Source organism: Cervus canadensis, chromosome 12 (assembly GCF_019320065.1).
Source record: "Cervus canadensis isolate Bull #8, Minnesota chromosome 12, ASM1932006v1, whole genome shotgun sequence".
Lineage (NCBI taxonomy): Eukaryota > Metazoa > Chordata > Mammalia > Artiodactyla > Cervidae > Cervus > Cervus canadensis.
Genome location: NC_057397.1, coordinates 36429622 through 36446719, shown reverse-complemented (window position 1 = coordinate 36446719; position 17098 = coordinate 36429622).

Here is a 17098-nt window from a genome sequence, read left to right as displayed (position 1 = left end):
TGTGTCTCCACCGCTGCCCTACAGACAGGGTCATCACTACCATCTTTCCAGGTTGCATATGAGACTCCATAAAATGATGGGAGGCATGGCACCAAAGTGCTGTTCAGTTTTCTAAGCACAGGCTATGATGTGCTTTATGGAGAAAAATACATATGTTAGATAAGCTTTCTTCGGGTACCTGTTATAGTTCTGTTGGTGGTGAGTTCAACATTAAGGAATCAACAGCATTAAATAAGGGGTCTTTAAACAGAGAAACAAATAAAACAAGGTTATATATTGGTGGGTTCATGAAAATGTTGTGACCAGAGATTCAGGAACCTAATTCCATATTTTCCCAAGTGTTTGTGGTGTCTTTGTGGAATGAACGTATCACCACAAATAATGAGAATTGGCTATATGTAGAGACAATAGTTTCTGTGCTGTGAGTTCTCATCACACCACAGGGTAAGAGGGAAAGGTGGACTTCTTCTTTCATCTCAAGCCTAGGGAGGGGGCTCTCATAAGGCTGTCTAAGAGTTAGTTGTGTATTTCCCAAATCTCCAGGCATGATGAACCGGTGTCTGACTTCAGGACATCAAGATGATAGAGAAGGAGGGCTGGTGACTGCAGTAGTGACATGCAAGTGTTGCTGGTTACGGCCTGCGTGACAGAGCGTAGAATAAGTGGGTGTTTCCTTGGAGAAGGAAATGGCAACCCACTCCAGTAGCCTTACCTGAAAAATCCCATGGACAGAGGAGCCTGGTATGCCACAGTCCATGGGGTTGCAAAGAGTCGGACATGACTGAGCAACTTCACTCACTCACTCCTTGTGGGTGGGTGGTGGGCACACACTGGAGAGAGCTTGCCAGAATACATCTACCTTAGGTCCTGTCCAGTAAGATTATCTCGGGAATTAAAGAGCCTCTGCAGGAAAAGGGTACATATGCACTGCCAGCTAGCCCAGGAGCTACAGACTGAATTAAACTACCCACATAGAATTTAAAAACTACAGGAGAGAGACAGCACAAAACTGCTGGAAGATCCACAAGGTGTCCTTGGACAGAAAGAGTCAGTTTACCAAGTCCAGATAGCATGGAGCTCTGCTATAGCAGAAAGGCTTGTTCTGTCACTTTTTATTTTCTCCCTCTTCTCCACTGGCTTCAAACATGGTGGGAGTTTGGAAAAACAGATAGCAAGAGACAGCCAAGAAGCTCAAACAGGGAATCAGAGAAGCCAATATAACTTCCTGTCCCCTTAAAGATCTCCAGCCCAGAGGAGGCTCGAGCTGGGGTGGTGTGGTTTAAGACCAAGTCTGCATTTCAGTTTTTCACATGCATGGAAGTAGGCATTTAAATATCTGAATCAAGATCACGTTTGTGTATTAATGTGTCATTAGAGCGCTCATAGACCTGCCAGAACTTTTATACAGGAACACCCGGTTGAATGAGATTGGTTAGGAAACATGGATTGAATTGTGATTTAAGTTGGGCTTTCCTGGTGGCTCAAACAGTAAAGAATTTGCCTGCAATGCAGGAGACCAAGGTTTGATCCCTGGGTCGGGAAGATCCCCTGGAGAAGAGAATGGCACCCACTCCATTATTCCTGCTTGGAGAATCTCATGGAGAGAGGAGCCTGGTGGGCTACAGTCTATGGGGTCGTGAAAAGTCAGACTTGACTGAGTGACTAACACACTTTAAAGGTTACGAGTTCATGCTTGTGTAATGAGTTATCTGCTCACACAAGGCTTCGCTCCTGCACTGTGAGATACCTGAGTGCTGGCTCTAGTGCTGGGTTTGAGTTCTATTTCACCCCATGATCATGGTGTCTAAAGTTTGGTGTGATTAAGCACCTCACTAAATTTGAATTCGGTCACAAATGAAGTGGAGATGACATTAGTATTTTAGAAATAGAGATTTGTTAAGCATTGTCTTCAGACCAAACCCAGACAAAAGGACAGTGGCATGCCTGGAATCTGGCTGTCCTCTCAGATCTTACAGGATATGGTTCGCACGAACAGTATCACCAGAAACAACTTGCTCCTTAGGGAGGTCAGAGCCCAATCAAGACAGAGCGTTCCTTCCTGTGTGGTGCTCTGCTATCAATATGCTTCTATGTTCTTGCAGAGTAGAAGGGGGCACTTCCCTGGTGGGCCAGGGGCTAAGATTCCACACTCCCAATGCACAGCATCTGGGTTTGATTCTTGGGCAGAGAACTAGATTCCAGAAGCCCTAACTAAGAGTTCACAAGCCACACCTAAAAGATCCCACATGCTGTAACTAAGACCTGGTGCTTCCAAATAAATAAATATATATATATATTTTAATGTAAAAGGAGAATTCAGTCTACTCTAACCATGGATTTGTATGGTCTCTTCCCAGTAAACCATGACCCTCCTGAACTGTTGCAAGAGAGCACTCCCTAGGGTAGTGTGAGGATCCAATAAAATAGAAATAATGCATACCAACTTCTTCATTTGTATTTATATGCATTTATTCAAATGCATTTTTATGCATGTGGCATATAATAAATAACTTAAAGTTAACCTAAAATTATCAATATAATTAATATGATTTTCATATGTTTTATGTCCAGTGGTTAATTCATTTAAGTCCTTTTTCCAGTTCAACTGGTTATCAGAAAATACAGATGAAAAAGGCATGTAGGAACTATTTTTAATAACCTCCCTCCCCATGGCCAAGTTAATTCTCCAACCATCAAAGATTTTCACATTTTATAGTTTACTATTATTGGTAGCTCTATAGCGATGTTCCCTAATTCTGCCCTTGGATAGCACAAGAAGATATTTCTTATGTCTACCAAATTTTCTCTCAATAAAATTTTAACATGTTACTTTTTAATGCTTATAGAGATATAAAATTGGATAGCAGTCGAAACATAAGAACTTACTTCTTCCCACATGTCATTATCTAGACTCTTATGTATGTGCTGCTACTAAGTTGCCACGGTTCTTATTCAGGCTAAGAAACCTACTTCATATGCATGGAAGTAGGCATTTTACTTTACTGATTTTCCTGTCAATTTATCCTTTCATTATTCCAGTCTTTTCACTTTTAATTTATAATGCTTTGCCAAACTTGGATTTAATACTTCAGAAGTTTTGACCACTGTGAAGGATAATGAAAGAATTATTTCTTAGCATTTAAATAACGTATTGTACTTATTTTATATCTTCCATATAATAATAGCAATAATATTATATGTATTATAAAATGTTATATTAAATATCATAGTTTTAAAAGTAAGTGTCATTTAGCAATCATTAGCTGGCCACACATTCACATGGATTTCATTTGCTCAAGTCTGAGTTTATCAATATAATGTGTTACACTGAATTGAATATTTAACTTAAATGTTTAATTTTCACTTTAATGGAGTCTACAACTAGGATCCAAAACAAAAAGCATAAACAAAAGAGAAATTTAAAATGCAGTTAAATGATTGAGAAGAAATCAAAATTGTAAATGAGAAAGTATCCAAATTTCACTGTAACAACCTAGATCCAAGAAGGAAGAGAAATGAAATGGGAAAGCATTCATCTTGATTTCTCTGACGTGTGGCAATTCTCTGGAGAGAGAAGCTGTTTAAAGGAATTCAAACATCAAAACACTTGATTTACCCAACATTTAGGTACAGTAGGAAAATAACCTTAGTTAAAAGGGAACCAGCTTTGACCTTTTGGCTGATCTGAGGGCAATTTAATTTTGTAAATGCATTTTAGTTACAAAAGTTTTAATTCTCCCCAAATTATCTTTTATCTCTTAAATAAATGGAGAATCAGGTTAAATCATAGTTCTTAAGAATATGAGTCTTAGCTCTAATGAAATTTGTGTCTGAGACTTGAACTGTCATGTGAACTCAGGGAGCCTCCTGTAGTCTGCAAAATCTAATCAGCTCCTGGAAAAATAAATGCATTCAGGATTACTTTTTTTAAGTCAAACTTTGAGGTGAGTGAAAAAAGAAAAATTCCAAATACTCCCAGTAATCATAGAAACAAATCTCAAGATACTTTAGACACATTTTTTTTAACTTGCAATGTAGTCCCAGGTCACTAAGGGAACAAAATAACACCACTGTGTTTTACTGTTTAATTGTTCAAAGGCATTGGAAAAAAATGTCTTATATACTCCACAGGCTCACCTCATTCCTCTTTGCATTGGCAGATCAAATACACTTGACAATGACTACATCACACACAGTCAGAAACTGGGTTAAGATTCTTGAAGATGCTATTAAAGAAAAAGAAAGGAATGTTGGAACAAATTTATAACCAGATCAAAACAGCAAGAAATATCTAAAATTCTTCCATAGTGAAAATGAATGAGTATTTGATATATGGCCAAGGAAAAAAGGTCATGACGAATTTTAATACTGACTTGCAGAAGGGTACAGTATAGCAGGGGCTTCCCTGGTGGCTGAGAGAGTAAAGCGTCTGCCTGCAAAGTGGGACACCTGGGTTTGATCCCTGGGTCGCGAAGATCTCCTGGAGAAGGAAATGGCAACCCATTCCACCTTGCCTGGAAAATTCCATGGACAGAGGAGCCTGGTACCATACAGTCCATGAAATCACAAAGAGTTGCACACGACTGAGCAGCTTCACTTCACTGCATATCAGAGGAATGAAAAGTCTATATTATGCATATTGAAGAATATTTCTCAGTGCTCTAATTAAAAAGCAGTATTTCTTTATATAATTCACCTTGTCATCCTCTTTATATAAGTCCTGTCTGATAATAAAATCTCAAAAAAGAGGTGTTTTGTATAATTCACCTTTATATTTCTATTTTCTGAAATATTATCTACCTTATAGATAATTCTCAATACATGCTTATTAAATTGACAGTAATATTTCATATTGATATCTGAAATTCTAAAGAGTGTAAATATCTTAACATAGAAAAATAGGGAGACTTGAAGCCAGAAAGCCTGGGTTCTAACTTTTCAACAAACTAATTGTATGTTTGTTCTTTATTAGATAAGAATAAGAGAAATATAAAAAAAAAAAAGTAAATGGCTCAAAAAAATGAGTGAAATGATAAATTAGAATGTGATGCACCTAGAATAATAGCATGCAACTTCAAGAAGAATTACATAGTAAGGAAGAAAATATAGTTGTCTAAATTAGAAATAGGCCATTTGTCATGAAAATATTTACTCTTTCTGGGCTGAAGTTTTGGGACACTTTCAGTTTTGAAATCTTGAGGGAACCTCATCACGAAGACCAGTCACGATAACCGAAATCAGCTATTAGAAGCATGGAAGCATGAAGGAAAGGGGTGAAGTATAAAATACAGACAGCATCTTGCTTAATTTTTGCTAGGGAAAGCTGTTTCTAAAGAATGGTAAGATTGTAGGTTTGTGGTTAATTTTTTTCAATTACTTTGATTATCTATAATTTATAATTTCTCAATACTAACTACATTACTTATTTAAAAAGCAAACACAGAGGCATTTAAATAGGGATAATTGTTGGAAGCACTCCCATCTGTAAAACAGAAGGGAGTGTGTAAAACACAAGGAAAAGGCAGTGCTATGTAGACCATCTTTTCAATATAGAGCATTAATACAAGTTAGGTGTAGATTGGCAGAGAGTTTTCTGGTATGGCAGAAATAACAACTATTTACCAGTATCCATGCCCTCCTCTTTTTCCAGATGTGTGGAAGAATCACACTTCCCCACCCTTTTGAAACTGAGCATGGCCATGTGATTTGTTCTGGTGAATAAAATAAAAACAGAGGTCATGAGTGGCACCTCTGGGTAGAAGCATTAAGAGCTGATGTGCAACTCTGCTTGTTATCTTCCCCAGTTCCTGACAAAGAGGCCGAGTTTTGGACATGGTGTAGCATAAGATGGCAGAGTGTCACTCAGCCTGGGTCACAAGATTGGTGTGTAGAAGGCTATCGGTCCGCAGCAGACGCTATGTGACCAAGAAATAAACCTTTGGTAGGTAAGCCACGAAATCAGGGTGTTGTCTGTAACTGCATCACCTAGACTTATCTGATTAACATAGCAGGCAGATGTCATAGCCCAAAATATAAAAGGTTTGAGTTTGGAATGAGACCTTTAAAAGTTGTTAAAATGAAAAACCAATAGATAATCTATGGCAGGGATCAAACGTAAAGGATTCTTGGCTTACCTGATAAAATGAGTTGTGAATCATATGGTACAAATCAGCCCACGCTTGAGTTCAAGCTTTGCTACTGGTCAGTGTAGTTTTCAGCAAGTTCACTTCACATCTCTCAATTATCCCACTTGTAAAATAGAAATAATAATCTAAGAATAGACTCGGGCTATGTCTCACTTGAAATGACATCCAAAGAGTTTAGTACAGCTGATCCTCCATGCATTTTTCCTTCTTCCCATGTTTTCCTTCATTAATATGAGTACCTATCACATTCCAGGAAAGGAGAGGTAATATTCTAGGCTCTGAGCCTACAGCAATGGACAAAACAAAAAAATCTCTGTCCATACACAGCAATGAGATGCAAAAAGCCACACATTCCAATTATATATCAGTGATTTCCCTCTGGAGATATTCAATATGACCTTCCTTTAAAAGCTTTTTAACATTCAGTATAATATGTAGACTAGATGAAAAATTTACCTTTGTTTGGTGGGAAGTAAGACCAGACTACCAGTTGTAGAAAATAAGAAACGGTGCCTACACCCTCAGTTATATAGCTACAGCCTCAGTTCCTGGTACAGAGCCTAACCAAAAGCAGAAATGCTCCAACGTCTTACTGAATGAGTGAATAAATGAGTGAAAAATTAAGTATACACCAACACAGAGGAGAGAATAAAGTGTGATCATTGTGGCCTATGTTATTCCTCTCGTTCATTCACTCATGTATATAACATTCAAGCTCTGCTTTGGGTGTTGAAGGTAGAGCAGTGAATGAAAGCAAGTCCTATCACCACTGAGCTTACTTACACTCTCTAGGTCATTAAAATTCGTTTTGATGACAGGTTGGTGGGTGGGCCCATTTATATTGTGAAAATCAGCCTATTCAGTGATCCTACTTTAGTAGACTGTGGTAAATTGGAGTGTCATCAGAGATTAGTCTAAATACTTATAAAATAGTTGGCAGAATAGCACAAGATTTACTGTGTGTCTATGGTTTCATTAAAAAAAAAAAATGAGTGCTGAGATTTGCATTCAGACTACATTGCTACATCTGTCATTTGTTTCCACATTATTAGCCCATGTGTTAGTAATTAAGAATGCTTTGGCTGGAGAGGAAAAATGATTAATCAGGTTTGTTCTCATAACAGTGACTTAATCTTCTGCTTTTGTTGGAAATAAACAATAACAAAAGCAAAGAGTCAAACCTTAAAGTAAACTATATGGTGCCTTGAAGGTAGACAAGTCAACTGTTTCAACATAAATTGTGGGGGGTTGGGGTGGGGGGGTAGTGGGGAGGAGTGATTTAACTGCATACACTTCATGTCCTACAAATAAGTGAGTTATTGTTCTGCCCTGGATGCTAGATATGGAACTTCCTTACAGGGTCTTGTTTGCCCCATACATTCTCATCTGCTTTGCAAAGATGGCAGAATACTGAGTATAAAAGCTATAGAGAAGGCAGCTTCTACCCATTTTTACTCCAAAAGCATTGTAAAGAGTATAATATATAGAGTGACTTGCCACTATTTCTACTAACTATTTTTAACATTTAAAAATTACATTTATATTGAAATAGAAGAGATCTAATCCAGACTTTAAAATATATTCACAAACATAAGATCTGCTAGATGCATGTAGCTAAAAGACTTTTGGCAAAGTGTCAAAACTCTGCATTTATATAGTAACATTCCAAACACCAAAATATTGGGTTGGCCAAAAAGTTCATTTGGACTTTTCCATAATAGATTATGGAAAAATATGAATGAACTTTTTGGCCAACCCAATATTACTGGGAGATTAAGTGAGGTCCATGCTCAGTGTTTAGCACTGTATCACACAAAACGCATAGGACTTTTTAAATAGATGTTAGCTATTTTTATGGTCATTAGGTTTCTCTTTAATTATAGGAGAAAGAATACACTAATATAAAAAGAAGTCATGTATCTTATCCATGATCAGAAACTGAATAATTATAATCAGAACTGAATTATATTTTGATGACTCCTACAGCAATATAATAACATTAAGAACTTTTATTATTACTATTACAACAAAGTAAGCTTAGCAGTAATACTTATTTTGCTACAGTCATTAAATTTCTAATCTCTAGTAACAAATGACTTTTAAAATATTCATCTTCTCACTCTGCATATGAAACATCACATTCCAATCTTCAGTCTTACTTCTAGGGATGTTAAGTTTGCTGCTTTCACCATGTTTTTTTAAAAATGTACAAGTGTAAACTTACTATGGAACTGTGAGGGAAGCTGCCAGTCAATATCCTTTATATCAAAATTACATGCTGGTGTCAGATTCTAAGTAATGCAATGGATGGGGGAGGGGGGGTGGCTAGAGGCATCTCTACAAGTCTTGTCATCTCCAAAGCAAGGCTTCATGCCACAGAACCTAAGGAGTGAAAATGAAAGTCAGTCATGTCGGACTCTTTGCGACCCCATGGATGGTAGCCTGCCAGGCTCCTCTGTCCGTGGGATAAACTGGGCAAGAATACAGAGTGGGTAGCCATTCGCTTCTCCAGGGGATCTTCACTCATCCAGGTATGGGTCTCCTGCATTTGCAGGCAGATTCTTTACCATCAGAGCCACCACGGAAGCCCGGAGGAAAGCAATCAATCAATCCTGGGCAAGACTCCAGCATTGATAGAGCCCAGAATCTTAAACTTTCTGGGTGCAGTGATACACCGCTGACAGCTTTAGGTCATTTGCCCAACTTGAGTGAGCCACTGCCTTTACCTGTCATGGCTGTTGTAAAAGAAGGTAAAAACCTGAGCCCAGCATCAGCTTGACATGCTATCCTGATTTCCCCCAACTTGAGAGATACTACAGATTTGCTCAATTATCTCTGGGGGTTGAAAATGGTATTTGCCCGTGCATCAACTATAAGAATAGTCATTTACAAAGTTCTACTGTACAGAAGACTCAATCCCTAAAGATAAGAGAAATCATAATTCAGAAGAAGCATGTGACATTGTGTCTGCCCATCAAAATGTATTTAGAATAAAACTTCAGCACTTAAGTACAAAGGGATTAAAGCAAGTTCTTGAAGATTAGATTTCCACAGTTAGGTCTGAAACATAATTCTCTACTTGAGCTCATCCATTATTGAAAAGCATCAACAACCCTTAATAAATATTTCCCATGCCTATGTTAAATAGGTACAATAAAGCAATAAGCAAGATATATGTTAGGGAAGAAAATTGCAATGTCATTATCTAAATTCAGTGGAGACAGACTTCTATTAAAATGTTAACTTTAGCTTTGAAGATAGTTTCCAAATATTGTTAGGTCTGAAAAAGTATTATTTAGCCACCAACTATGTAGTAGCCTTGCCCACAGCTATAATGAGTATTATATGCCTCCCCTCCCCTACCTCCCTGCATCTACCATCTGGATTTTCTTTACTCATTCCCCATATCAATATGTTAACCTAAATAGACAAGAGATCCTGCATCACTATATCCATTAATAGTTCTAATTTCAGACTGTTTGCCTCTTTATATTTTTCAAAATTGACACTTTTTTTTTTGCTATTCTGATATTTGATCCCCTTGTTTTCCCATCATTCATCCTCTTCTTTTCTTTTTATATTTGTTTTCTATATTTGCTCAATAAATTGCATTTACTTTCAGTTTCTGGCATTTCTTTTTTGTACCTTAAATTTATCATTTTTCCATATCATTCTCATAGGTTTTTTCTGTGACCCATCTTCTCTAAATTGATCTCTGGATTTTGCATCTAACTGTTTTAGTTACCTAAGACCTTAAGATCCCAGTGAATACCTTGGAAATTCTACTATCTCTAGCTTTTGCCATGTAGATAAAATCCACTGATTTGGAATAACAAGAACACAAGCCTCTGTTCAGAGAGTTCAACACCAACACTGACCAACCAAACACTGATCCAAAAGCACAGAAAAACTTATTACATTTTTGTTAGTGTTTAGGCTGGTTTCCATTAGCACAGCTCTGCTTTCTTTTATGCTTTGCATATTTGGACCAGCAACTATTTTCATAAGTATACTATCTGTAGCTTATTAAAATTAAATGCAAAAACCTATCACCCATATCTTGGTTTCTAATATCTTCTCCAATAAAAAGAACCAGAAATTCTTGAGGTGTGGGTTGCTTTTAGGGCTACAGTAAGAAACATAAAAAAGTGAGCCTGGACCATTTGTAGTGCCAGAAAATAAAAAAGAAAATCTAAATTAATGGTGCTATGTCAAAGGGACACAGAACCCAGCTAAAAGAGTTCCCAGTGGCCAACAAGAAATAGCTGAGCAAAAAATAAAATAAGTAGTAATGGATTATAATCCAAAATGTAAAATAAGTATCCATGAGTTCATTGTTGCTGTTCAGTCACTAAGTTTTGTCCAACTATTTATGATCCCATGAACTGCAGCATGCCTCTGCTTCTCTGTCTTTTGCTATCGCCCAGAGTTTGCTCAAACTCATGTTCATTGAGTTGGTGATGCTATCCAACCATCTCATCCTCTGTCACCCCCTTCTCCTCTTGCCCTCAATCTTTCCCAGCATCAGGGTCTTTTCCCGTGAGTCAGCTCTTCGCATCAGATGAATCCATAAAAAATGATTAATTAATAAATAAATGAGGAAAGACAAGTCTTCTATACATGAGAATCCCAAATAATTTATGTACATACTCTGCCCTCAAGGAGGAGGAGAATAACTCTCTGCTATTTAGGTGTTAGCTGTGATTTCCTACCAAAGAGTGCAGTATGGGAAGAGGGGAGACAGAGGAACTTTACGATGGGGAAAACTGACCCCCACTTCCTCAGCCAGAACCAACGTCAGTATCAACAGTGGTGGCGTATTGTTATTAGCGTACACTCGACGTGACGTGATGAAATAGGACTTTACCTTTGTTGTCTTCTTCCATATATATATATATGATTCTAGTCTAATTGTGAAAAAAAATCAGACAAATTCCAGTAGAAGGGCATTCTAAACAAACAAACAAAACCTGAACAGTGCTCCTCAAAACCATCAAGGTCACCAAAAGGAAGGAAAATCTCAGACATTGTCACAGCCAAGGAGAACCCAAGAATCCAAGAAGACATGATAAACAGATATGATGTCCTATACGCCATCTTGGAACAGAAGAGGGATGTTAGGTAAAAACTAAGGAAGTCTGAATAAGGTATAGATTTTAGGTAACAGTCATGTATCAATATTGATGCATTTATATGCATATGTACTATATCAACATATAGTACATATATACATATAGTACATATATACATATACATACATCAACATATAGTACATGTGTACTATATCAACACAGGTGTTAAATATAGAGGAAACTCTGAAAGGGATGTATGACTGATGCTGTACTGTCTTCCAGATTTTTCTCTCATTCTAAACCTAATATAAATTTAAACCTAGAAAATAAATTCTATTTACAAATTGTTGCACTACCAATGAGGAATGAAGAGAACAAGAAGATTTTTAGGAGTCGTCACTGGGAGACAATTCAGAGCAGAAAAGAGGCATCTGCAACATAGGATGGATCCCAGAGATGTCCCAGGAGTATGGGGCTGTTTTGCAGAGGGTCTGTACTTTGATGAAAAAGAGGTTAATTCCTGCCCTCTCTCATAGGAGGGCTGCATCAGGGCTGGCCTTCTGTCCAGAGCACTCCCATGTCCTGCCTCACAGCTCAACGTCACCTTCACATTCCCAGAGCAGCTTTTGCAGACCTTCACATGAGGTTAGATCTCCCAGTATTGCTCCTCGGCACCTTCTACCTATCTTTCACAGCATATTTTTAAAGGAATTGTTTAATACCCTTTCTCATGAGGCTGTAAGCTCCATCAAGGCAGCTAGTACGGAGTTTGGTAAACACTATAACACTTAACATACTTCTGTGTTCACTGATAGATTAATAAGGTGAATTTAAAGGGAAGTCATGCCCATGTGGAAGGTGAATGGCCTAGGAATAATCCCAGATTTAGATGTGTGAGGCACAGAAATTTCAAAATATTGGAAATCTCCATTTGGTTTGATCAACCAGCCACGTGCTTTGTTTAGGAAATGACATCTGTAGTGAAGAACACCTGCAAAAAATTGTGGTAACCAGTCTTGGCTGGTCAGGAAAGTATTTGGGCTTCAATAACGGAACAACTGGAATCTATGAAATTTTATAATAATAAAAATAATAGTGGCTATCACTTATTTAGTAGTTTATAGTGGGCACTGTGTTAACCACTTTGAAAGTTATTTTGTTTAATCTTCACAAAAACCCTGTGATGATAATAGCTAGAAAATACCCAGCACTTGCTCTCTTCTAAGCACTTTATACATATTAGCTCATTCAACCATCCCCAAGATTCTATGAGATCAGCATTATTATAATTGCTATGTAATAGTGGATGATACCAAAGTACGTAAAAGTATAATGACTAACCCAAAGTAACAGAAAGCCACAGAGCTTGGATTTAAAAACAGAAGAGAAAGAAAGGGAATCTTGGTTCTTAATCAGTTTCCTATGTTGCCTTACCATTCACTGCTAGACTAACTTTTATTTTCTGAATTTTTCAGATTAAATGAAAAGCAAACTGAGTCTCAGGGATACTAAGTTATTTGCAACAAATCACGTCAGAAGTAACACCAACCCAGACTCCAGGCCCTGTCTGTCAGGTTCTTAATCATGTACTTCATAGTATCTTGACATTATAGTTTTTTGCAACACAAGATATCCACATACTTACCATATATTATGTAAGTCATTCATTCTGCTGCATACTGTAAATTTACCTCATTCAAGTTTAAATCAGTGTCTCCTACTTAAGAGTCCTAAATAGGGTCAATACACCTTACTGAACAATAAGCTTTACCTTACTCATATCCATTGGACCCTTCAAAAAATAAGTTAATGGTCTTCTTAGTCTTCTTTCAGGACTTGTGTTCTACTAGTACTAATTACCATTGTATTTATCCCTTTCATCCTTTGTGTTTATCAGAGCCTGGATTAGTCTTGTGGTTCTAGTTTGTCCTATAAGAAAATGAAGTAGGTCACACAGAGAAGGAGAAGTATCATATGACTTCCCTTATGTGTGGAATCTAAAAAGAAGTGATACAAATGAACTTATAGGACAGAGGGAGACTCAGAGACTTAGAAAATGAATTTATGGTCAACAGCAGAGAAGGGATAGCTAGGGACTTTAGGATGGTCATGTACACCCTGCTATGTTTAATATGGATAACCAATAAGAACCTGTTGTATAGCTCATGGACCCCTGCTCAGTGTTATGTGGTAGCTTGGATGGGAGCAGAGTTTGGGGTAGAATGGATACATGTATATGTATGGGTGGGTCCCTTCACTGTTCACCTCAAACTATAAAGTGAAGTGAAGTGAAGTGAAAGTCACTCAGTCGAGTCTGACTCTGCAACCCCATGAACTGCTACAGTCCATGACACATTGTTAATCGGCTATATCCCAATACAAAATAAAAAGTTCAAAAAAAGTAAAAAGGAAAAAAAGAATGATATAGAATTATAAACTATATTCAAATCACCCATGATATATGGCTTTGATAAAAGGACAAACTTACAGTCAGCTTTATTTCCCATACATTTTCAGTGATTCATTTTAGACCCACCAGTGGCTAAATGTCTCAGGAAAAAAAATTTTTTTCTGTCCCATAAAACCTTTCACTTGTGCTAATACTAGGCAGTCTTGTATATGCTCATGTTTCTTCAAATTTCTAGAGTGAAAGAGGAATTTCTGTTTGTTTTTGTATTATTGATAGTGTCTAGTACCATGTCTGGTATGCTGTAGGTGTTCAATGAAAGTCTACTTTATGAAAGGTGTTTAAAGATTGCTGGGGAGAGAGTCCTTCCTCTTATTGATGGATGGCTCCATGGTATACACTTGAGTGACCTCCATGTTCCTTTCCTTAGCTTAGCACCATATAACAGATGGTAGCAGTGGGTAAATGTCCAGCAAAACGAATCAGCTGTATGTATACCATATAACCCCTCCCTTTTGGATTTCCTTCCCATCCAGGTCACCGCAGAGCATTAAGCAGAGTTCCCTGTGCCATACAGTATGCTCTCATTAGTCATCTATTTTATACATAGTATCAATTATACTATTTATGGTTATTGAGTTGAATAAACTGTTGCCTCAAATGATTTGCTGATGCTTTTTTTGTGCAATCCATTATCACACAATATACATGATATTCAATTTAACAAACATTTGACAAAAGAAAATAAAATAGACAATCCCACTTTCCTTCTCATCTCTATCACTTGGTATATAACATTAGAGAAAATAATTAGCCTCTCTGAGTCTCAGTCCCTTCACCTTTAAAATGAGGAGAATAAGATTAGTCACTTTACAGAATCACTGTGAGGACTGTATAAGATAATCAACATGAATTACTTAGCACTGTGTCTGGCACATAAGTTCTCAATAAGTGTTTCTTAAATTATTTTAGCATTAGGTATTAAGCAATATAAAGATATCACATTTAGGAACTATAGATAGGTAGCTCTACATTGGTTGTTTATAATATATGTTGGAAGGACTGATGCTGAAGCTGACGCTCCAATACTCTGGCCACCTGATGCAAAGAGCCGACTCATTGGAAAAGACTGTGATGCTGGGGAAGATTGAAAGCAGGAGGAGAAGAGAGCAATAGAGGATGAGTGAGACTGTTGGATGGCATCACTGACTCAATGGACATGAGTTTGAGCAAACTCCGCAAGATAGTGAAGGACAGGGAAGCCTGGCCTTCTGCAGTCCATGGGGTTGCAGAGTCAAACACAACTGAGTGACTGAACAACAAAAATAATATACATATGGATCTAATGACAGTGATTCTGTTGATGATGGCACGGGAAGCTCACAGGTCTAGGAAAATGAGAGGAAGACTGCACCAGGAAAGAGCAAATAAGAATTCCTATATAAGATCATATATTGGCATAGAGAGTTAACATCTGTGTCCTGAAAAGGCTTCCAAAGTCAGGACATGCCCGTAGGAGACCTCTGAATTCCTCTCCTCTCTTGCTCACTAAACTTTCCCCATGGCCTCCTCCACCTTGGCTTCCTGGCCTACTGCATACGATATGAATTCTTTTTTAGAATGGTGTGGGCTTGTTTGTTCAGGCTTAATTCTTAGGTAAGAAATCCCAAATATGCTGCACTTTTCAAGCAATCTGTAGACACTGGAATAATAGAGAGGACTGTGTTGTTCAGCCAAAGAATAGCTTTTTCTTTTGCTTTTATCCATCAAAGAATGAATACCATCTGAGCTGAGCTGAAATGCCTGAGTCACTGTTAAGTCACACATTCTAAGCATTTTTCCAGGACCATGAAGGAAGACACGACTGCTGACTTAGAAAAAGCAAGGGGAAATTAGATGCTATTAAAAATATGGAAACATTTTAATGCTTCATCTGCAATTTCATGTTGTTGTTAAGCATGGACATGTCTGATTAGGTAGATCTTTACCATGTTTATAGAACATTTATTTCTATGGCATAAACATGCAATATAGAATATTACACATTTAAAAATTAAAATATGAGAAAACTATATTTAATGATGGGAACAATGATATTTTTGAGTCAAAAGTTTCAGTGGGGTTTTAATTTTTAATTTTTATTTTTTCAAACTGTCAACAACAGACATGTATTGAATGCAAATACTATGCTACTTTGACTGTTGCTCTCTGTCACTTTGACTTTTGCTCAAGAGAAAAACTAAATGAGAAATTATGAAAGAAATGACAAAATAGTCATGCCCAGAGGGGAAGAAAAAAATTCAAAATTTAGGCATTTTTGAGGACAGCCAATACAATAATGCCATCTCTAAAATGTGTATAAAGGTAAACTAAATTTCTTGGTAATCGAGCTGAAATAAGTACAGGCTAGCTCTAAATAAATGGAAAAGAAGTGTTCTGGGGGTAAAAAGAAAAGTTTTTAAGGAAGAGAAAGTATCTGTGTATTGCAGGTTGCTCTCTCCATTGGTTTTCTATATGCAGGGGAGAAATAGGAGGAACATTTTATTCAACAGAAATTTTTCTAGCAAGGAAACTACATTTTCTTGGGAGAGATAACTTGATAGGTGCAAGGATATACTTTGAAGAGCCTGTTACGTACCAAAGTCTCCATTAAACTGAAGAACAAAGGGAAGAAGTAAAAAAGGGCACAGAAATAGATATGGTAGAAGTCTTCTGGCCTGCCATTTGACACTGAAACATCAATTACCAATTATAATAATAGTAATAACATGTGCATGCTCAGTCATTTCAGTCATGTCCAACTCTGCGACCTCAAGTACTGTATCCTGCCAGGGCTACCTGGGATTCTCCAGGCAAGAATTCTGGAGTGGATTGCCATCCCCTCCTCCAGGAGATCCTGACCCAGTGTCCCCTGCATCTCCTGCCTTGCAGGTGGATTCTTTACTGCTGAGCCACCAGGAAGACCATCTACCACGTGCCAGGCTTCATACTAAGCCCACTATGTATGTTAAATCATTTAATTCTCCTAGCTACTATAGACTATTGGATTCACAAACCCTTGTTCTGAGGGGTTAGTATTTTGGATTTTTTGTGTAGATACAGGTACCTGGACACAGAAATAAATATGGGGAAAGAAGTCTGGTGACCACAGAAAACCAGGGGAGATCCCTGAAATGTTCACATTTGGGATTAGTTGGATCTAAAAGAGAAAGGAGGTTCAAACTGATACGAGGGATGCACTTATTTGGAAAAAAATCCTGGCTGGAGAATAATCAAAGGAAAAATTTTGCCCAGTTTTCCCCCTAGGAGAGACAAAGGGGCCTGCTGAAAAGAATATTGGCTTTGGAATCAGGCAAACATGCATTCCAGTATTTACTTTGTCCTCCACTGAGTGTGTGACCTTGGGCAAATCACTTAACTTCTTTAAACATCAGTTTACCTACATGTGGGTCTGGCTTTGTGTGCATACTCTC